The sequence below is a fragment of the Panthera leo genome, chromosome A1 (genome assembly GCF_018350215.1).
Source record: "Panthera leo isolate Ple1 chromosome A1, P.leo_Ple1_pat1.1, whole genome shotgun sequence".
Classification (NCBI taxonomy): domain Eukaryota; kingdom Metazoa; phylum Chordata; class Mammalia; order Carnivora; family Felidae; genus Panthera; species Panthera leo.
The window spans coordinates 227,359,519-227,381,543 of NC_056679.1; the positions used below are offsets into that span (position 1 = coordinate 227,359,519).

The 22,025-nt window shown below is 46.7% G+C and overlaps 1 protein-coding gene across 2 annotated transcripts in view; it reads right to left on the reverse strand.

The window, feature by feature from the left end:
- TRIO (trio Rho guanine nucleotide exchange factor) overlaps positions 1 to 22,025 on the reverse strand; it is a 353,108-nt gene that overhangs the window by 234,091 nt on the left and 96,992 nt on the right. Inside the window, exon 1 of one of the 2 annotated variants that reach the window (XM_042953031.1) lies at positions 3,561 to 3,615. The exons of the other annotated variant lie outside the window; for it this stretch is intronic. The gene's annotated coding sequence lies outside the window, so the exon portion shown is untranslated. Of the gene's footprint in view, positions 1 to 3,560; positions 3,616 to 22,025 lie in introns of those variants that run through there. 2 annotated transcript variants of the gene reach the window in all.

Consider the following 22,025-nt stretch of genomic DNA (forward strand, 5'->3'; position numbering starts at 1 on the left):
CGAAGCCCTGGCAGCAGAGCCCTCGGAGAGGGACCACGGCGACTGCTGTCCTGGATCCCCATGCTATGGGAACAGGAGCCCCACTTGAGGGTCCAGCCCCTCTCACACAACCCTCACCAAGCATCCTAACCCCAGTGCCGCACCTCACAGGAGAGCCGAGGAACTTACATAATTCCAAGGCGTTCTTAACAATTCCTGCCGACTCTGAAACAAGCTGTTTATTACTACCCTTTATGGAGTGAATGATGGAAGTCAGAGCTGCTGCGTTCCAGGCCACCCCACAGAAGGACAGCATACTGACATGAAAACAAGGTGAACTGAACAAAACTTCACGACGCAGATCTCGATTTCCTACGACCCACTGGAAACCACAGACTCACTCCCGTGTTTTAGTTTCTAAAAACTAGTCTTATGCCTCTCAGTTTCTGAATCTCTGCCCTAAGTTAAGATTCACAGTCTTCAGTGGAAGAGGAAAGGCACTAGGAGCTAACCCGGTGCTGAAGTATGTTTACTACCATGGTGACAGACATGCACGTCCAAACATTCAGTACAACAGAAATTCTTCATGGTTTTACCACAATATTCTTGTTGAAGAGGTCACAGAAAAAGAGATGTTATCTCAAAGTCAAATTAGAAGTCAAATCAAAACTTCTAAAATAGAAAATTTTTAAAAAACAAATATAAAACTAACGACACAAAGAAATGGAGTTTGTAACTAGTATGGCTTTCACCTAAGTGTCATCGTTAATCTTGTTGCCATTGTTTTTGTAATCTTTATTTATTTTTTTGAGAGAGAGAGAGAGAGAGAGAGAGAGAGTGAGTGAGTGAGTTGGGGGAGGGGCAGAGAGAGAGGGAGACACAGAATCCGAAATAGGCTCCAGGCTCTGAGCTGTCAGCACAAAGCCCGACAGGGGGCTCGAACTCACAAATGGTGAAATCACGACCTGAGCGGAAGTCGGACGCTTAACCGACTGAGCCACCCAGGCGCCCCATTTTTAAAAACACACCCAGTAGGCAAAAGGCTGAGGAAGCATGTACGCATACCATAAAGCCAGATTAAATATATCATGTAACTTTTCACAAGAAAGGAAGAACTCAGCCATGAAATTATCCTTTAGATCAAAAAGGCAGATTCTGTTCCATGCCCCGAAGAGCTATTTATGAAAACAGAGTATGCAACTATTAAAAAACAAAATTTCCAAATACATGGCTTCTGTGCTACTCCAGTGATTCTAGATTACGCTGCAGATACGACAACTCCTACCGTGTTCCTTCTTTGTACAGTAAAGGACCTAGCTGTGGCTTCTCAACTTTCAAATCAAGAGGATATGCTCCCTGACTATCCCTATAAGCTCATACTCTCCCTCCCGTGCTCATGGACAGGGAAAACAATGACAAATGCCACCTTGGAGGGATGCTTCTGAGGTCTCAGACCATATCTGTGTGTCACAGACCAGAAGTCAGCAGCAGTTTTACTTCTAAGTGCCACCAAGGGAGTTTGAAAATGCCACGAACAGGTGAAAGGGGGAGCCACAGAGAGACTTTCGGTAAAATTTAGAAGAAAACCAGAGCAGTTTGACTGAATACCTCATGACATTTAAAAAAAAAAAAAAAAAAAGCAGCTTGAAAAGTGATAAAGAGGTAAATAAGTGGCCAAAGTCAGGGGACATTTAGTTATATCCATCTCTTAAAATTACATACTTTTTAAATTACACACAGTCTATTTTAAAGAGTGCAGAAAGGGGTGCCTGGGTGGCTCAGTCGGTCAGGCGTCCGACTTCGGCTCAGGTCATGATCTCACAGTGTCTCCCCCTCCCTCTGCCCCTCTGACCAATACTCTGTCTCAAAAATAAATAAACATTATAAAAGGACGGAAGGGACGGAGGGAGGGCAGAAAGACAGAGTAGATTCTTGTTACAAATGAGTTTCCCTATCTGAGACAAAAAGAAGCGAATGTGGATTTTAATCAACCGCTAGCCTCAGGAGACAGTGACCACAGCATAAGGATACAGTCAGTCAAGGCTCGTTTGTCGGTGCAGAGGCGGCTTCCCAGGGGAGCCCTACAAGGCACGCAACCAGCACTCTGCTGAACCAGGTCTTTCGGAATGTTCACATGATAACATCTGCCATTGCTCTAAGATCTTGATATTAATATTCGCTGAATGATACGGAGGAGAAAGGAGTGTGGGTTAAGAATCAGATGTTACTGTGTGTTAACACAAACATGCAGTCGGTGCTTGATAATTTTCTTTGCTCTTCCCCGGTTCAACACAAACAATGCCTTTTCCTAAAACAACTAAATTTGAATATTTGGAGGGTCTAATACATTCACTTAAAAACATCTCAGGGCACCTGGCTGGCTCAGTTGGAAGAGCATGCAACTCTTGATCTTGGACTTGTAGGTCTGAGCCCCTCACTGGCTGTACACTTAACTATTTTTTGGAAGCGAAGAAGAATCTATCTCAACCCCAAGGTTCACATGTTACTTGCCAAAATTGCTTCTGTCGTCACCTTTTAAATTGCTATTTGGTTCGGAGCCTGTCAATCTGGGGTGCATTTCAAACCCCTGTCCCACAACAATCGTATTGCATTATGTTACCCATAGAGAGGACACTTTTTCTCACCCTTCCTCTAAATCGGCCTGCTAGCTAGAGAACGGTTTTGTTTTGCTCCCTACTGTATACCAGATGCCCAAGACAGGACCTCGCACAGGGCAGGGTGGTCAACAGACGCCGGCTTGCCCGCTGGCTGAACGCACGAAGGAAGGAACGAATTCTTCAGCTTCTTGCCCTTGAGCCCCTCCTCAAGCACCCCAATGTGCCTCAGCCCCTTCTGTTTTAGGTTTATGAAACAGAAGCTCAGCGTTTGCAAAGAGCCACTCCTACAGTGTGTGTTATACTGGCAACAAGGAAAATTAACCTCTCTGTCCTGAGAGGAAATACTGTGCAAGTTAGCATTCGACGATGCAAAACCGTTTCGTTGAATCAGTGGTCTGAAACTTCAACTGTCTACACCCCACTGGCCAAACCAATTTCTCATTTTTCACCTGAGCAGGTGCTGTGCTGGTGGTGTTGACAAATGCCTTTTGGAGTGGATCACTGCCGACCACACACTCATGCGGTCCCTTCTCGAAGTCAGGTTTAAAAACCACCACCACCACCACCACCACCCCGATTCTCTTACTTAAAAAGATTAAAAACAAAAACAAAAAACAAAAAAAAAAACCCCGACATCATGAAAATGTTTTCACAAGGGGCAAAAAGGTTTTATACAGCACATTATCCCAACAGTACTTTTTATAGAAGAGTCAAAAAATTAAGACGAAATAAATCAAATGAGGTCAAAAACAAACCAACACTAAATTTTCTCAACTAAGGCACAGGGTGACTTTTTAAAAATCCCCTTTTTCTCCCAGGACTGCCGGCAGATACTAGTCATTTGGAATTTTATGTAATCTTCAAATGAAACCAGTCAGAAAATGTTTTGAGGTAAAAACAGCGTTACAAGAAACCATGGTTATCTCTTGATCATCTGGGCTTGTTCTGAACGATCTGCCTCACCTCCTGCGCTGGGATTTGTCTCTAAAAGACAATCCACCAGACAAACTGTGCTCTTCGTCCATTTTCAAAGGTCTCATTTGCCCGTCAGCCATACTACTCTAGTATTCCATGGGGAGATCGAAAGTGGAAGCAACTGAAAAATAAAATCCTACACCTTCGGAAACACAGGTTGCAGCAGTTTTAAAAAGCTGTCAACAAGGAAAGCAGCATTTGCAAACAACAACAAAAAGGAACACTGAAGAGTAAGCTGGAGGGCTACTATCACTACCGAGTCTTGCTGGTAATTACCTCATTTTACTCAGGAGTTGACTTAGGGGAAACGCGCGCGCGCGCACGCGCGCGCCCCTGAACACAAAGAGCAGGATGAGCCGCCGCTGCGCCAACAGCGCCGCGCATGCGCAGAGGGAGGTGACGTCACCCTTTCCAGGCCGGCCGCCGTTCCGACTCCCTCACCTTTCTCTGCAGTGCCTGCAGGTTTAGTCACAGATCACAGGGAGCGGCGGTGCGTGGCGCGCAGTGTTTGCGCTATCAAGGGTTTTAGTTAGGCAAGCAATTACACGACTGTTGTGTAGGAAGGCAGCATTTTTAATTAGCCTAGATCCTCTGAAAATACTGAGGGGGAAAGATAGCAAGATGAGAGACCAAATGATACAAATGTCACTTTTACTAAGATATAAAAACATCAAGATATAACGTAAGGCTTATATTTTTATGTAAACGTGTATAATCCACAGATATAAAATGTTTATAAAACCCACGTAAAATGAATTAAGTACTTATATCAAGAATACGGGCATGTTCACAGACGACCCCCCCCCCCACAGGAATGCAGATGGGGTTTCATAGCGCAGTATTATAATTTTTACTCATAACCTTTATGGTTATAATAACTGTCAGATTGGCTGATTTATTCCTTCATATAATTTTAGAAGCAATAGCCTGTAACATCATACCTTTAAGGAAGAAAAAGCAGTATAAGTTTGATTGATTCAAGGAAGTTAAGGGCGTTTCAACTGAAAATAGCTCTGGCTTTTTAATGTCTTGAGCACAAAACACAGAGGTCAAACCAAAATCACCAAACACCATAACAAAAAATATTTTTTAAACTATTACATATATTTTAATGTAAATGAAATAATGAATTTTTAATATTTGATTATTTAATTATGCATTAGCTATGCATTAGAAATTTATTTGTTTATTTATTTAATAGAACACACTTTATTCATAAATAAGTTTGCATGAAATCAAAAGCAGGGGCAACCTCTTTTTGGAAAAGGGAATATAAGAAGGCAACATGTCATTTATTTTATATATATATTCTGTCTCAGTCTGTGGGTTGCTTTCATCTTTTCAGTCTCCTAATGGAGTCTTTTGATAAAGACGAGCTCTAAAAAAAGAATTTCCAAGTTATTATTCTGTATGTTCAGTGCTTTCGTGTTCTGTTAAGAAACAGTTGCCTACTACAAGTTCATGTAGATATTTCCCTATGTTTTCTTCTAAAGATTTTTTTCTTTTTTTTCTCAATTTCATTTTTTATTTTTTAAAATTCACATCCAAATTAGTTAGCGTATAGTGAAACAATGATTTCAGGAGTAGATTCCTTAATGTCCCTTACCCATTTAGCCCATCCCCCCTCCCACAACCCCACATTAGAAATTAATTTAAAAACAGAACAGACCCCAGGGGTGCCTGGGTGGTTCATTGGTTCAGCGTCCAATTCTTGATCTCAGTTCAAGTCACAATCTCTCGGTTCATGGGGTTGAGCCCCACATCGGGCTCTGTGCTGATAGCACAGAACCTGCTTGGGATTCTCTCTCTCCCTCTCTTTCTTCCCCTCCCTGGCTCGCTCACTCTTGCTCGCTCTCTCTCTCTCTCTCAAAAATAAATAAAAACAATAAGAACAGAACAGACTATGAAAGGGAATATTTCATAGTGAAATAGTAGTGTTATAAAAGGGGATTCTATGTTCTTACAATCTCATAAACCAAAAAAGAACCAAGTGCCCAGATGTGCTGTTCATCTTTATCTCCCCAAGGACCAGCCAGGGCTAAACACAGGGAAACCTTATGCCTCATGTTTGCCTAATGCCAAAGCAAAGAACACATACATCTGTCTGTGCCTGTGCAGCAGACGCCTCTGGGGAAAGCTCCCACCCTGCACTCTGGGACTCCAGTCACCCATCCTAAGCCACGTATATACACACATATATACATACTTATGTGCCTACTTGCGGTTCTGTGATGCTGACCTACCCCAAAGAAGATTTGCTTTACATAAAGCAGCAGCCTCTCAGGAAAGCTATTTAGAAACTTCGTCTATATCATACGAACCACAGAGACACAACTGATAAAATTTGATCACTGTTATCAAATGATTTGATTTCTATCAAATCATCCAAGATTGACTGCTACGAGAAACTACTGCTTAATCATTACAGCAAACATTTCTTACATGTTAGCACCTTTGCCCTCTACCAGAAGAAAAAAGAACAACACCCTTAATGCCTTCACATTTTTTTTTATGCAGATCAAAATCATTCTTGTAAAAAAAGGCTTTGCAAAAATAAAGCTATAATGTAATTCTACTTCTTCTCCTTTATGGACATATCTTTTTATTATTATAAGGAATAAAGGTGCCATTACAGAGACGTAATATAAATTAGCGATATTAAAACTTCGTTCAGCATCCACTGATTTACCCTGTTTGGGGAGGAGCATGGGGGGACTTACCCATAGGCTGCAAGCCATCATCCCTTGTGGCACTCAGTCTGACTGGGAAAGCAAGACGTGGGTGTCTGGTTCTGGGTGCGGACACTTGTTACGGAAACCCAGGGCCAGAGGGGTCAGAATAGGACACGCAGGATGTGTGGGGTGGAGACGGTTACGGTGGGTCTTGATGGCCATGCAAGAGACTCCCATCACTGGCACACAAAGGTGTGAAGAAAAAGGGGGCGCCTGCCTGCCTACGGTACAGCCATCTCCACCTGTGCTCACCACGGTCTCTGCAAATCTGCTCCCCACTGTGTAGGTCCCAGCATGATACCTGGCCCCACAAGCCACCTCTCCAACAGCCAAACCAGGAACCCGGGCTTCCCCCTGCACTCTTGTGGGCTCCATGCTAGGGGACCCCGTCTCCCTGCCCCACTGGCCGGCATCTCCCTCATGTAGACTGCTCCCTTTGATCCATTCTGCTACTCTTCCCTAACGCACGCCTCATCATTCTACTTCCCTAAAATTCATCAATGGCTCCTCAGAGCCCTCAAAGTTCATGACCCGAGCCTGCTGACCTCTGCAGCCTCACTACCTCCCCACCCGTGACCCTCTCCCTCGTCTACTCCACGAGTTCTAACCACCCGCAGGTAACACACACCCCTGCTCACCACTGAGCTCCCACAAGGACTCAAGCCTCGCCTCCCTCCCCACATGCAAGCCCACACATTCTTCACCCTCCTGATGCCCCCTTGAAGGCTCAGACCTGACCCACCCCTTCTGTGAAGTCTCGCCGTGTCCCCACTGCTGGATCCGATCCCCCCCCCCCCATCCTGCATTCCCACTGCACTCCAACCACAGTGCTTAGTAACTATCTAAGAAATGCCTGCCCACGCCCTGCCCCCACCCCCATCAGAAGGCAAGCTCCTGAAGGGCAAGGAAAGGACTGCCTCTCACCTTCCAGCTGGGTTGTGGCTGCAGCAGTGCCCCAGCAACTGGAAGAGCCTCACGCCTAGTTAGCTCAACCCTGAGGTTCGAGATGCTTCACACCGTTGGCAATTTTCAGCGGCAGTATACAATTGGGAGTTCTGAGCAAAGTGGCCATCTCATCACACACAGCAACAGGTCTAAAGCAGTCAGCGTGCCGCCCACGCTCACGCCGAGGAAGCCAAGGTGACTGCACTTGCTTGTCTAACATATTCAGTGACTAGTACATAAAATTACATTTATGTATTCTTGGTCTGTATTTTAAAGTAGGGAAAGTTTTACTACGGGATATTTACAGTGTAATTAAAATGGTATTCTCTACCCTGGCCGTCAAAAATGTCACTAATTATAAAAAGCTTCCCTGGTGATGTGGGAAAAGGGCATTCAGTGGCTTTCGGTTCTACGTCCTCAACAACCAAAAGAATGCAGGCCTTCAGGGAAGCACAGGCCTCGGAGCCCTGCCTCTTTGGAGGGGTCCTGTCTTCACCCAAGAATTGCAAGTCACGCCAAATTACTTTCCTCATGAGATTTTATAAACAGAGTAGGCAGGAGGGAACCAGGAAACCAAATAACTGCCATACAACTCAAAATTAAACACCTTTCTTTCTGTATTGTTGTCTTCAGGCCCTCAGTACCAGAGGGCCAAGCAAGTTCAGCCTGAGGCAGCTTAACTGAATACTCACGTGGCAACGTCTTTTGCCACATTAATTACACACAAGTTAAGCCTCTGAAGTGTCATGTATCACAAATAGTAACATCGCAGAACACCTGCGTTGTGCCACTGACATCTTTCCTTGTTACTGACCATGAGCATGAAGGAAACAGAAAACACACCAAGCGGATACGCACAGGCGAACCTTTCTAGCTGGTCTATAAATTGAAGAAAAAGGGACAGAATCCCTATCAATGAATCAAGATTTGGGTTTCAAATCTGGTGTGTTTCAGCTTCTCTCCGTACCAATACCCCCCAACCCAGCCTTCCTTCTGTCCGCCCTGTGATGATAAGGCTCCGCCTGGGAATATTTCCTCCTGCCCAGATAGATAAGAAAGGATGGATCCACCGGGTAGGCGCTGAAACCACAATCCTCACCCAGGGCTCTTACTGCAGGCTCACCAGCAAGTGTTTCTCAATCCCTTCTCCCTTCAAGACACTGCTTGATTAGTTTTCCAACCGTGGAGAAAAAGTAAACCACAGCTGAGTGTCTTAATAAGCTATCAGTTAACTTGACTGAGCATGGATTATATTCAAATAGAAATACTGTATTTAGGGACATTAAAGTCAACACACACATACACAAAATATCAAAGTATATTCGGCAAAGACATTGTATGTCCATTTCTCTTCAGTTAATTCACTTACCCTTATATTAATGTATTCCCCAAGGCAAATGCCACAAAGAAACAATTTTTAACCGAAGGACTGAAAAGTTATTTCCATTTGGTTTTAATTCCAACATAAACTCACTAGAGAGATAAATCTTTAATAACATCAAAGAATTTGGCAGAACTTTCTACCAGCCAGTCCTCTGATGAAGCTTAGAATTGTGTTTTTAACCCCTTGGCATTCACAGAGGACATATTTACACACAGTGTTCTCTTAAGTCCTGGAGATTCTCCTCCTAAATGGTTAAGTTCTGATTTTAAGAAGGTTATAACCTAAAACAAAATAAAACACACATTGATACGAACAGTAGCCTTAACGATGTGTGAGCAACAAGAAAAGCCTGATGGACGAGGGGCACCCGGGTGGCTCGGTCACGCGAGTGTCCAACTCTTGATTTCAGCTCAGGTCATGATCTCATGATTTGTGAGATGGAGCCCCGTGTCGTGCTCTGCACTGATAGCACAAAGCCTGCTTGGGAGTCTCTCTCTCCTTCTATCTCTGCCCCTCCCCTCTGTGCGCACATGTGTGCGCATTCTCTCTGAAAATAAATAAAACTTTAAAAAAGAGAGAGAGAGAAAAGCCTGTGGAGACGGACATCTTGCAAACACACGTTACTGTTAGTTTGAAGAGAGAGGTAGATACTACTATTGAGATTAGACAAACCCACCTAAAAGGTTACTTTTGTTACTGAAATTTTGTATCAATCACTGGCACTAAAAACTAAGTCCTTGACATTAAAAAAGGGTGTTCCGGGCCATTCTGAAAGGGTTAGAAACCCTTGCTATAGAGATTAAAACCACAAAGCACAGGAGTGAATGATACAGATAACACGTTTGAAGACTGACACGGTGAGGTTTGAATCATTAGAAACCCACTGGACAGCTTACACACCACTGCTTTGCCCAAGTTGTCCATTTCCCTCCTCTGCTCTGACAACTGCTTCATCCGTCTACCAACGCATCAGAAATATATCCGAAATATACTGTGATACATCTGGTGCTTGAGGGCACAAATGGGACCGAGCTAAGTCGTTTCCTTAGAGGTCTACTGACCAACGAGGGACAGAGAGCCTGGAACAGTAGAAGAACCCTCTGGGAAGCAATTCTGTCACCACTAAGGACAACTCCAAACAAACAAAAAAACTGGCACTTTGTAACTAGTTTTCAGGCTGAATTTCCAGGACAACCTAAAGTTTGAGTTTTTCTTCCTGATCCTTCTATTTGCCGTAACAAAATGTGGTGGCTCAACAAGTACGTTAGCCCTGAGGCCATGCTGCCGAGAACAGGGCCAGGCCAACTCTGGTCACAGACAATGTGACCCGGTTTTACAATTACACCATCTCAGACAACCTCAGCCTGTAGGACTCACAGGCTTTTAAGGCTCAAGTGCCTTCTTTTCCTCATGTTAATTCAGGTGTCGATGTCCTGACTTAACCCTCATTTCCAAGCATAGGGGGAAACAAACATTCTAGTGGAAAGGTCCCTACATTTTACCTTCCTAGTGGATTCCTAGTAAGAAACTGAAGGAACTACCAAGAGCCGAGAAAAGGAATAGCCTCTGCTAATATAAAAAACGCAAAGTGAAAGTCATTTCCACTCTCTAACTGCCTCTCCCCCCACTTCAAATCCCCCCAGCGTGTAGGTACAAAAGAAGATTTCTTAAATCTCTGGTTTAAAATGTGTTCATTAAAGCAAATAACTTAGATATACTGATGGGAAAACGGATGTTGACATAAAAATGGATTTAATGTGGATCAACTCCACTTGTATTTTTACACATATTCACTGATGAAGAGAAAAAGGTGCAAATTCACGAGGTGGAGGACGGGTCTGAGGGGCGGGTGTGAACCCTCATGCAAGGAGTGCAGGGCAGCCTGTCGGAAGGAAGGAAGGAAGTCACCGTCGGGCACCCAGCACATCTGAGGACAGTACCAGCCCCTGCTTAGTGGCAGCTCCCCCTCTCTCATTCACTGCAAATGGAGGCGGGAACTCAGAAAGCAGAAGCCAGCCCAGGCTCAATGTGTCCCAAGCGCTCCTGCAGGGCTGGGACCCTCACAGAAGGTGAGGAAGCCCCACCTGTGTGACATAACTGGTCACCCCCCCCCATCCACCCCCCCGGGACGGGGCTGAAGTGCAAGGGCGGAACCAGTGGCATCACTGGTCCTGTGGGCTGAGCCACAGGACCTCCTCCCCCTGCTATGGGGTTCCCGGTAGACAACCTGCTGGACAGGGGGCGATCTCACCTCAAGGTTTTCCTCTTTGGACTTGGCCTGCAGGGCCCCCTCGGAGAGGGGTAAGCCCCACACGCACATGCCTTGTAGGCTGGGGAATCCGCTTTTCCTTTTTCGGTCCCCGGACTGCTACGTTCCTGACAGACACACAAGTCAGTGGGTATTCCCAGGGCACGTGTTTTCCAAAGCAACCCGGTACAGAAACGCACATGGTGATGCCAGAAGGACACGTAGGCACCATAAGGTGAGCGGTCCTCGTCGCCCCGCCCCCGCACCTGCGGGGCCTCGCAGTACTCTGCACAGCGCCCGGAGTAAGTGCTGCCCAGGTGCTCAGGGCCCAGGACAGGATGGCACAGGGCCAGACACAAAGGGCACGGAGGGGAGTCCGCCCCCACGGGCACCGCATTTCATGGACGTCACCTGAAAGCGACAGAGCCACTACCGAAAACAAAACTGCCAAGGTACTAATGTGTCGCTACGGACCCAAGGCTGGAGCCCGGCTGCCTGGTCTGCCGACCCACGGCGGGACCCGGTGGATGCACACTCAGTCCCTCCGCGCCTTTGTTTCCTCATCTGCAAAATGGGATCCCGGTGACGCCACCTCACAGAACCCATGGACGGCGCCTAGAACACTATGAGGACCGTGGACATGTGGGGAGATCACTTACTGTCCCAGGTACACGTCTGGGCAGTGCTTTAAATCAGTGGATTTGGGGAAATTCTGCCCATCACTGCATTCCATAAGGAGATGCACCTTTACTCAAAAACCAAAAGAATAGGACTAAGAGGTCCGGTTATCGTCAAAAGTCACCAAAAGAAACCACTTATTTGTAAACGTCAACAGTCACAACAGATTAACCTTGGCAATTCCATCCTCGGGGACTGACTACGAACAACTGAAGTAACCGTAAGGGGATTCAAAAGTCAGAAGGCTCTTGGGTCTGAGAGCTGTGAGCTCACCCGGACCCCACCCGGACCGCCCCACCGCACCTGAGCATTCCCAGGGGCCTGCTAAGCCCGTTCCCACCTTTGGGAAGGGGCAAATCAGAATACAAATAGAAATGAAAACATTTGAGCCAAAAGAGTCACCTGAAGGGAACACCGCTTTGTAAGGCATCACCTCCCCTGCTAAAATGGCAGCAACAAAAACTTTAACAACCCCAGAAGTGCTCCTCCTTTGTGACACCCCCTCACCTCATGCCCCTCCACAGTCAGAGACCTGTCCACCGGTGCAAGAATTCCTTTTCTTCCGCTTTGAAAGTGGGGAGGGGAAGGGATTACAGCAAGAGCTATGACCAGTGGCCATGCCAGCGGGGGCCTTGAGCTTGCTGCTGACCGCTGAAGCTGGCGGGGATAACAGGCACCGCTGGCCCGTCTCCCCCACCTAGGCCCTCCACCTGCACCTGCCCTGCCTCCAAGAGGAGGTCGCTCCCTACCCCTCCAGGGCTACTTGAGGCCTGAAGGCACAGACAGACCACACACGTTCCCCTCCACCTTCCACCTTTCTGCTCTTTTATATAGATGACTAAGAACAAACAGGAGTCTCCCATTCTGCCTCGAATTGTGGTAAACGGTGCAACAAACAGCCAGCTGCGCACACACAAAAACGCTGGCCTTTGTACAGACACTGTCCACGGCTGCCACACCCTCAGTCCATTCTGGTGAAGGCAGAACTCACTCAAGATTAAGGTTTCAAAGGGATGAGAAACCACTCTAAGTTTTCCTTCTCTGCTCCTTGCAGAAGCAAGCCCACGCGGACGCTGGCTGCACGACATCAGACGACTCCAAAGGTACTGCCTCAAAACCTCAAACCGGGAGGACGGTGGGTGCTAGTATAGTAAATAACTTCTAAGAGCCCCGATGGCTTTAAATATTCAAGTATTCACTTTATGGTAAAGCAAAAAGGCTCCCGTATCACTTTTTCTAATTCTTTTAGCTATTAAAATGAAAGCCCAGGCAACACGGGCCCTGCTTAGAAGAGAATACGAGTCTGGTCTGCATGAAGGTATGCGATGTATTCTGTGTGGGTATTTGAAACCACCATCCCGTCTGCAAACCGGGACACCGCCAACACCTCACCTCTGCCCGATGATACCCACCTGCCCACATAACCCCCCTCACGGGCATTTAGGGTACCCATTCCCCTGCTTTTCTTTACAGCTTTGCCACTTATTCATCTACTGCTACACGAGATGTTGCTTCGTTTCCTTGTTTTGGGGCTCATATGAATGCAGTCATACTAAATGCATTCTCTTGTGACTTGCCTTTGGTTTGCACGGCTAATCTACATTGATATGCACACTGAGCTTTATTTAACGCTCTGTTCTAGGGCCATACCACAAAGTTACTTATGCAATCTTCCTAATGGACACGGGCTTGGTCTCCCATGTGTGCTATTACAAATGATGCTGCCGTGAACAGCCCTGTCCATATGTCCCAGAACACGCTTCTGGAGTGTCTCTCCAGGCCTAGGGCAGAAACTGCTGGGTCAGAACTGACGTGCCTGTTCAAGTTTACAAGATGATGCCTAATTGTTTTCCCAAACGGGTGTATTTCACATCCTCTCTGAAGCCTGCACTGTCAGTGACCCTATGCGTTATTTTTAAGGATGCAACCATTTGGTACCTTCCACCAAAATGAGTTGAGGGGGGAAAAAAACCCAAAGGCAAGCATATTAATGGGCAAGAAATAGTTTGGAATTAATTTGGGGTTCTACTCTCTCCGTGCTGATAGAACAATTAACTAGATTTTCACATTTCATCCTGAAAGTTTGAGACTGAAAGAACAGGACACCCCAGATGTTTCCCTTTCTATTTCTACCTCGACTGAATTCCTCTCACAGTTCCTCCTGTTTAGATCCCTTCGGAGTAACTGCCAAAGAGGAACTGCCGTGGAGACCCGCACAGAAACTCCGTCTCAGACTCCAAATGTCCTGTGTTCCAAAACTGGGTCAGGTCCACTGTTACCCGACGGCAGGACGGATTTTCCCCACAGAAGGCATGCTGCAGGTTGGTCTTAGGGTCTCAGGGGTTCCCACAAAAGCCTATTTAATACACAATGACCCACCTCTGCTGCTGGCATGGATTAGAGCAGAAACGGGGGTGGAGGGGGGCAGATAGCGCCAGGCAAGGGGGGAAAGATGGCCACCCCCTCACCTGCTGGGTCCTCCCTCCCCAGGCCCCTCCCGCAGCCTTCTTGTTAGACCGCACTGCCTGGACCAGTCAACCAGCCCCCTACTGCAGCCAGCAGCTCTGAGGCTTTGCTCTCAAGGCCTCTTCACATGCTTAAAAGTTACTGAGGACGCCAAAGAGCTTTCGTGTATGTGGGTTCTTCCTGTCAGCTCTCCCATCCATGCGATATCTAGATGTCCAGTATGGATACTTACCACATTAAAAATTAAAACTGAGAACAATTAGAAGATGTCTTTTAAAAAACGCCACATGTTAGCATAAATAATTCTATTAAACTCTCTGTATTTTCAAAAAAAAAAATAAGAAGAAGGTGGCTGGCATTGTTTCACACTTTTGAGACTGGCTTTAAAAAAACCTGGCTTAATACAACACATCTAGATTCTCACATCTGCTCCTGCCTCCAATGTGTTGTGACGCTGTATGCCATGCAGACCCCAGAAAACATCACTATACACTGTGGAAAGAATGAGAGTGGAAAGAAAAAAATCAAAGACTACAATTTGCCTATTGTGAAAACAGCTGTTACTCATAGATCCCCTGAAAAGTTCGTGGGAAGCCTAAGGGAACCCGAAACCCCACTTTGAGAACCACTGCCCTAAAGCAATGCTCTTGAAATGCTTTTGCTCAAGAATCCTATCGCCAGGGAATTTTACTACGTGCCCTCAATTATAAGTTACAAATGTACTTTGTCGTACTAGCATGCTACATACCCACAAATAAATGTTTAAAGATAAGCCTTAAATAAGTATCTTTAAAAAGCTTTTGATATTTTCTTCCCACACTCAGGAGATCCCAGTGCACATCCCCGTTTGGCAAACACAGAGCCCTTGTGCTCCTTGGAATCAGCATTTCTTGTCTTCAGCAAAGTTCAACTGAATTACCCCTGGATGTGACAGGTTAGTCTACATCAGTGACTAAAAACAGTGCTGACATCGAGGGTGTTTCCTTGACCAAATGAATGACTACTCATCATTTCGGCACCAGGCTCCCCCAGGGAGGGAAAATGGTGGCAGTGTGCACAGCCAAACCCCAAGTTCGGGAGCCCTGAGGCTGCGGGCCAGTTCTCGTTGGGAGTCTGTCCAGGGCTCAGCTCCCACCCCCCCCCCCACCCCCCCTGAGAGCATGGCCCAAGCGGGCAAGGCCGCACCCCTGTCCGGGAGGCAGGACCCTCCCCTCTGCTCCCCTGGCAGTGTACTTCCTGCAGGGACCACGCCCTCTGGTTTGAGATAAAGCAAAACCCCACATTGGTTCATACAAGGGCAACCTAATCTAAGGAAGCAACATAGATGTACAAACGGCAATTTTAAGGAAATGTTCAAGGAATGGTTTCATCACGTCTCGGGCTCTCCTGCCATCTTTTCTTCTTTCTATGGGAGGTGGCCACAGAAACCACAGGGTTCCCGCTTGAAAGCTGTGCCCTACAACAGGCCCCCCGCGTCAAGAACAGATGGAGTCCCTCAGTGACGCAGGCGAGGCCACCTGAAGTTCAGCCCTTCATTGGATCCCTGACACCCTGGCACCCTGGCAGGCTAATGACGGGACCTCAGCAGGTACGACACGGCAAATACATTTAAGTCAACGAGGACAGGGTGCACGTGGGGCACGCAGTCTAGTGAGGTGGCCAGGCACGGGGTTATGCTGCGGCAGGACAGCGTGTGACAAAGGACTAGATGCAGAACGATCACAAATAGAAAAGGAATTAAATCTGTCAACAGACACGACGGGAAGGCAACTGAAAAGGTCTCCAAAGAGTCTTGTGTAAAAGATGCTTAATTTTTAATGAGACAAAAATTTTAAACAAAATAAAAAAATCACACGATACAGTAACAAAGTGATCTTTTCCTTTTCGTAAGCAAATATAACCAAGCCAAACTGATATTTTTATTTCAGCATCTTATTTTACAGGATCTGGTTAAAGATACCAAAAGCTAGGGAAGGCCATCTTTTAAAGGTCAGCTCTTACGGAATCACTTGCTAAGCTCTACTGTCGTCTCACAGGTTGGCCAAGCAGGGTCAGCTGCCTGGACCCCCACCCCTAGGACACCTGGGCTGCTGTGCTGTTCTCACCCCCTGGCCTCAAGTACTTGACCTCAGCTCACCCATTCCCCTGCCATCACCTCTTATTTCACCCAGAGAAGCAAGATTTAAAGACACGAACTCACTTTCCTTCCCTTCAGATTTTTGAGAAAAGATTCAGCTTTTTCACGAAACACCTCCCCCAACCCATGGCTTCTGTTGGCACTTGCCTGGTCTATTAATTAGGCCACCCCCACCCCTCCCATCTGCCCCCTGGCAGACAGAGTCAAGGCCCCAGCCAGCCTGTGCAGGGAGCTGCCACCTCCCGGGTGCTGCAAAGATTCCATGAGGGGACACATGTGAAGCACAAGGAACAGACCGGGCACCTCTGTTCACCACCGCCCAGGCCTGAGCCTGCACCACCCAGAGGAAGAAAGGGAGGCCTTCTCCAACGGCCATTTCAGCCTGAGGTGCGGTAACGCTGCACGGTGGCCACAGAGAAGGAGAAAACAAGTGTGCACGGCAGGCGTGAGCATGGGCACAGGCTCCTGTCTGCCTCCCATCCACTCGATCTGCAAATTCTCCAAATAATGAGGCACTTTCAGAATCTAGGATTAAGGTGCAAGGATTTTAATTATACAGGAGCTGTGCTCTGTCGCCTTATGCGTAAGCCATCAATGCTGATCAAAATTAGTGCTCACACAGCTTAACAATAAGGTCCCCAAAGGCATGGGTCCCCCAAGTCAAGGAAATTCTGTAATTATCTAAATATTACAGGTACCACTGCACTCACATCACCCAGAGAGCCAGGCCCAAGGGTGCAAAGCTGTCTTGCTGCAATGACCCCTCAGGGGCCAGGGGCTCACGCACCCAGGCGCTCTGAATAACTGGCAAAAGAATCACCAAGGCCACCTGAGGAGAAAGAAGGTTCCAAACCGAATCTTTCATTCAAAGAAAGAAAAAAATCACCGGGATTAAATGCCAAGTGCTCCCCTAGCCCACCTCAGTCTGTGCAGCAAGGCATCCCATAAGCCCCTGCCTGCAGTTTCCTGCTCTGCAGTCCTGGGTTGCAGAAGCTGGTGGCAGAATCTAATGAGCAAATATGCAGGGAAGCGTTTAACCCAGGGCTGAACAAATAAGGGCACAATCCACAGCAGCAATTACATAGCTGTAACTGCCCTAAATCAACAGGATGGTGTGATGACCACAGAGGAAGGACAACCAAAAGGCACAACACATGGTAGGATCCATTCAATTGAAAGGGACGTGCCTCTGCACACATGCAGCTGAACGCTGTAGTCTTCCTGCTCACTCCTCTCAAGTGCACAGGCTCAGGTGAGCTGCCGTCAGGACTCACGAGAAAACAGTGGAAGAGAGGGGGAAGCCTGAGCTCTGAGCATTTCACCCCTCTAATAAAGAGGCAAGTGGTTGCTAATGGCAACAGAGTATCTCTTCCGATTTTACATCTGTGCACACACACATGGCCTCCTCGGCTCTCTACAACAGGGTACTCTGGTCATCTTTCTGCAGAAGAGTCCCCCACGCGATCCCAAAGCACAAAGGCACGCACACCTACAAGGTGAAGGGCAGCCTCTGCAGGAGGGCAAGGCACTGCAAGAGGAACGCAACTGAATTCCAAGTGCACAGTCGTTCTGAGCTGATAAAGCGTTGGCAGCCCAGAGGTAACCGTGTGAAGGCAGTGACGGCATGCTGGCCACGTGGCCCACACTGAAAACGATTACATCATCCCCTTTGTGCAAAGCTCAACTGCGGGAGAAGCAGCGGCTCGCCAGTTTAAGCAGCACACCGAGCTACGCTACAGAGGGCTGCAGTTTTGTTAAGGTGAAAATCATCCTTATTTCTCTTTTGTGTCAAAAATAAAACATGCCTCCAAAGACGACAAAATCAAGCAGCATGGATTCTCTAGCAAATTCACATTCATCATTTCCCTGTGCCTTCTCAAGCCTACTGCTTATCAGGTTAATTCCTAAAACCTGGGAAAAGGGGGGGACAGGTCTTTTTATGAACTAGGTTAGAAAATCCCCAGATCATTCATTCTTACTCCAGATCTACTTCAGCTTTCCATTCCACGCAAGGTGGTGTATGTGCTGATTTACACCTGGGGTCCACGTTCTTTTCCACCAGAAGGTGGAACTGCTCTGGGAGGGTGGCAGGGAGCCAAGTCCTTAAAGTCCCTACCGGAGCCCTCAGGTAGGGCTTTCCCTGGGCCCAGATCCCTGCTCCGCTCATTGCAAATGACTCTATTGAACAGGCAAGGCAGGAGTCAGCTCAGAATGACGCTGTTACCAAGAATCCTGCTCACAAAACGTGTCCTGCAAACAAACACCCCTGCCCCTCACATGCCCATGAAACCTCACCCTCGGGCCGTGGCAACACAGGAGCTGTGAAGAGGGTCTGTCCAGCTGCCTGACTGGGACACATGCAAATTAAACTTACACAAAGGAACCAATGAAGCCTGAGCCACATGGACACATTCTCTATCAGCAACTCCTTCCCCTAAAGCCTGGAAGGTTCAGCTGTTTTTCAAGCCGAAGTAATGATGAGGGTGTCAGCCTCAGCCAGAGTGACAGGTGGCCTAGCCAAGGGCTGACTGTCGTCAGCTTCATAAGACCGGCATCTCCCACCCCAGTTTCAGGATGGCTCTAGAACCCAGAAACCAACCAAATCAGAAACTGTCAACCTTTCCAAGTCCACCGCACCGACAGGACTCCATTAATATTTGTCTTGTACATGTCCCATGCTTCCTTCAACAGAGAAGCCACACGCCCACCTCTGAGAAATAATGAATCAAGCCTGTTCTCTGTGGACCTCAAGCTTAGCAGTTCCAGGACTATCTACCTGTCTTTTCCCAATCTGTGAGCACCTCAGACCAGGAACCAGGTCTCACTCACCCGGGCCCACTGGTGTTGAACCAGAGGTTTGGCATTTTTTGAGGGGGTTCAGAATAGTGAGAAAGATCACCCCCTTTGGGCAGTCAGGCTTCGAATCAAACTTCAGAAGTTCCATCTCAAGTCAGCCAACTGCTTACAGCATCAGGGCTGTCTATCCAATAGGAGGAAGAATTTATATGCACAGTTGCTCTGAGTGTTAAAGAAAAAGGCTGCAAGCTTTGAGCACAATGCCCCCCAATAGTGTCCAAGAAACGTCAGCTCTGATGAGGCTTATTTGTTCCAAAACAGAGCCCGACAGAGCAGTTCCTGACCACAAAGGGAGATGGATAAGGGGGGTGGCCAGTGGCCCAGGCAACCATTCTGGACAGGGGCACTGCTAACAAGCAGCTCACCCCTCAGGGTGGTTGACCACAGACAGGGAGCAGCCCTCTTACTCCAGGCAGGACTTAGGACTCCTCTGTCCTCACCTAAGGTACTGGGTGAGAGGACACTGCCTGGGGCCCTGGCTCCAACATGTCTGTGCGTATTTAAACTGCACACTTAACATAAAATTACCATTCAAGTAATTAACAGTTCAAATCAATGTATTTTTCTTTCCTAATCTACTCAATGTCACTCTAAATTGGCATTGGATGTTAATTACTAAAATGCATTCAACACATATCAACAGTAACTGTTTTAACAATAGAGTACAACAGAGGATTTGTTACCTAATACCTAAGGTTTGACGTTCTATTTCTTTCCTTTTTTTTTTTTTTTTTAGAAAAAGGTGCGTTTTTCTTTCTTTTGTGTTTGAAAGGCTATGACACAAATGCATGATTCCTTCAAAAGCTACTTGGATCATTTTTAACTTGGTGTGTCACCAGTTTCCAAGTCCATGATTCCCTGATACGCCATGAAGTACAAGACCCATTTTCATTTCCCACATTTATAGCTAAAAACAAAAGCAAAAAAGCAGTAGTCTTTTTTATTAATATGTCACAGATTTTAACTTGTGAACTTCATTGTCAAAATGTGCTCTCTCAGCATGAACTGTGAAGTCTTGAAACAAAATTAAGAGGTACTTTAATTTACATAATGGAAACTCTTATATTACAAATATAGACTGAATATATATGTGCATGTGTGTGTACGATAAGAAATCTACTATAAAATTCAGTGAATTTTCCAAAATAAGGTTCAAATGATCAAGATTTTCTTTGATATAACTTCAACTTCTGAGTTAACTGATACATAAGAATAGACTCCTTAAAAGACTTATTTTTTTTAATCATAAGATATGAAACAAAACTGTTCATGTAAGTGTGTGTATAGCTACATTTGAAAATGTGCAAGTTGCACATTAAAATTTTTCAAACTTCAGACTGATCTTTGCAGTAATTCTGAGGTTTATATCCATACATCAAAACAACAGATTACAGTCGAAAAGTCCAAATCCCCAATCAGGATGGGAACAGTCCCATTCATGGTCTTGAACTTGGCTCAGGCCAAGGGAAGAAGGGGGAGGCACCCATGCACTCTAAGGACAGACATCAGGGGGCGCCTGGGTGGCTCAGTCGGTTAAGTGTCCGACTTCAGCTCAGGCCACCATCTCGCGGTCCGTGAGTTCGAGCCCCGCGTCGGGCTCTGGGCTGATGGCTCAGAGCCTGGAGCCTGCTTCCGATTCTGTGTCTCCCTCTCTCTCTGCCCCTTCCCCGTTCGTGCTCTGTCTCTCTCTGTCTCAAAAATAAATAAAAACGTTAAAAAAAAAAAAAAATTAAGGACAGACATCAGGCCCATCTTTCCGGGGCTCCCTGGAGACACTGAGCCCAGCAGCACCCTGGTGCCAGCCCCTGGCCCTGCAGGCTGAGCTGCGGGGAGGGAGAGGGCAGCAGTGACCGCTCCTTCCAGTTTGGGCGGCTGCATTTGCAGGGAGAGGCTCTGGAGGGCAGCTGTACAAGGTCACCTGGAGCTTCACCAGTGTCCAAGAGCATTCCAAGAAAGAACGTCCCTGACGAACTTGAGAGACAGATAGATGCAGAGACAGGGAGACAAAGCACAAGAGAACAGCAGACAACAGAGGTGCCGCCCTTGTCCTTTCCCCTGTCCCCTCCCCCCACCTGGAAGGGCCAAAAGGAAGCAGGCAGGGGGATGGTGTTTGGTGACGAGTGGAGGTGCAGGTGGCGAGGAGGGGGGCTGAAGAATAAACAGACACCGCCCCTTCCCTGGGGCAGACCCACAACGGGGCGGGGCACAGACCTGAACTAGGGAAGAAAGGGCTCTGTGCTGGATAAGAGAGTAATGTTTGGGTTTAGGCTGGTCTGGTCCCTTAAGACCTAGAGCAAGACCATTCTAATACCCAGAAGAGAACTGACAGCTAAGGGGCCTGCGTGAGAAGTTACCAAGAGCTGGAGACAGGTGGGACAAAGCCAAGCCCATTCCCGGTCGTGACTTTCCACAGTCAGGCAGTTCAGTCAAGTAGTGATGTGACGTTACAGACAGAGTTGCTATTTTAAAGTACTGGCAAAAATATTAATTCCAGGAGCACATGAACCTCCCAGCCCTGAATGAAACTGCACCAGAGAATTCCCACCTCGTTTCACCCGCAGCAAATCGAGTTTTAAATTTAAGAGAAATGAGGAGTTGAAAAACTTTAATATCACTGATCCTATAATTAAGTTATATTTTATTTTTCTATTTTTAAAAAGGCACTCTGTTCATTTTGGACTTTCACCTTCTGATTTAAATGGTTTCAAAGGGTACAGTGAAACAGTGTTTGTAACCTCTTATCAGATGAAAGAAACGTTTGAGAGGGGAAGTAAAATTTACAAGGGACTTAAGTAAATTAAAGGGCTGGAGAAGGAATGTTTTCTTGTTCTAGCATTAAGAGTTACTCTGCAGAACCATCAAGCAGTATTTAATACACACTCTATCCCCTAAGTACCTACAATCTTTTCCTGCTTCAAACAGATACCAAACACTTTTAATACTCAAAATAAACAGTTAATTCCACAGCATGCATCATTTAACAGGAATGGGAATCATTTGGCGAATG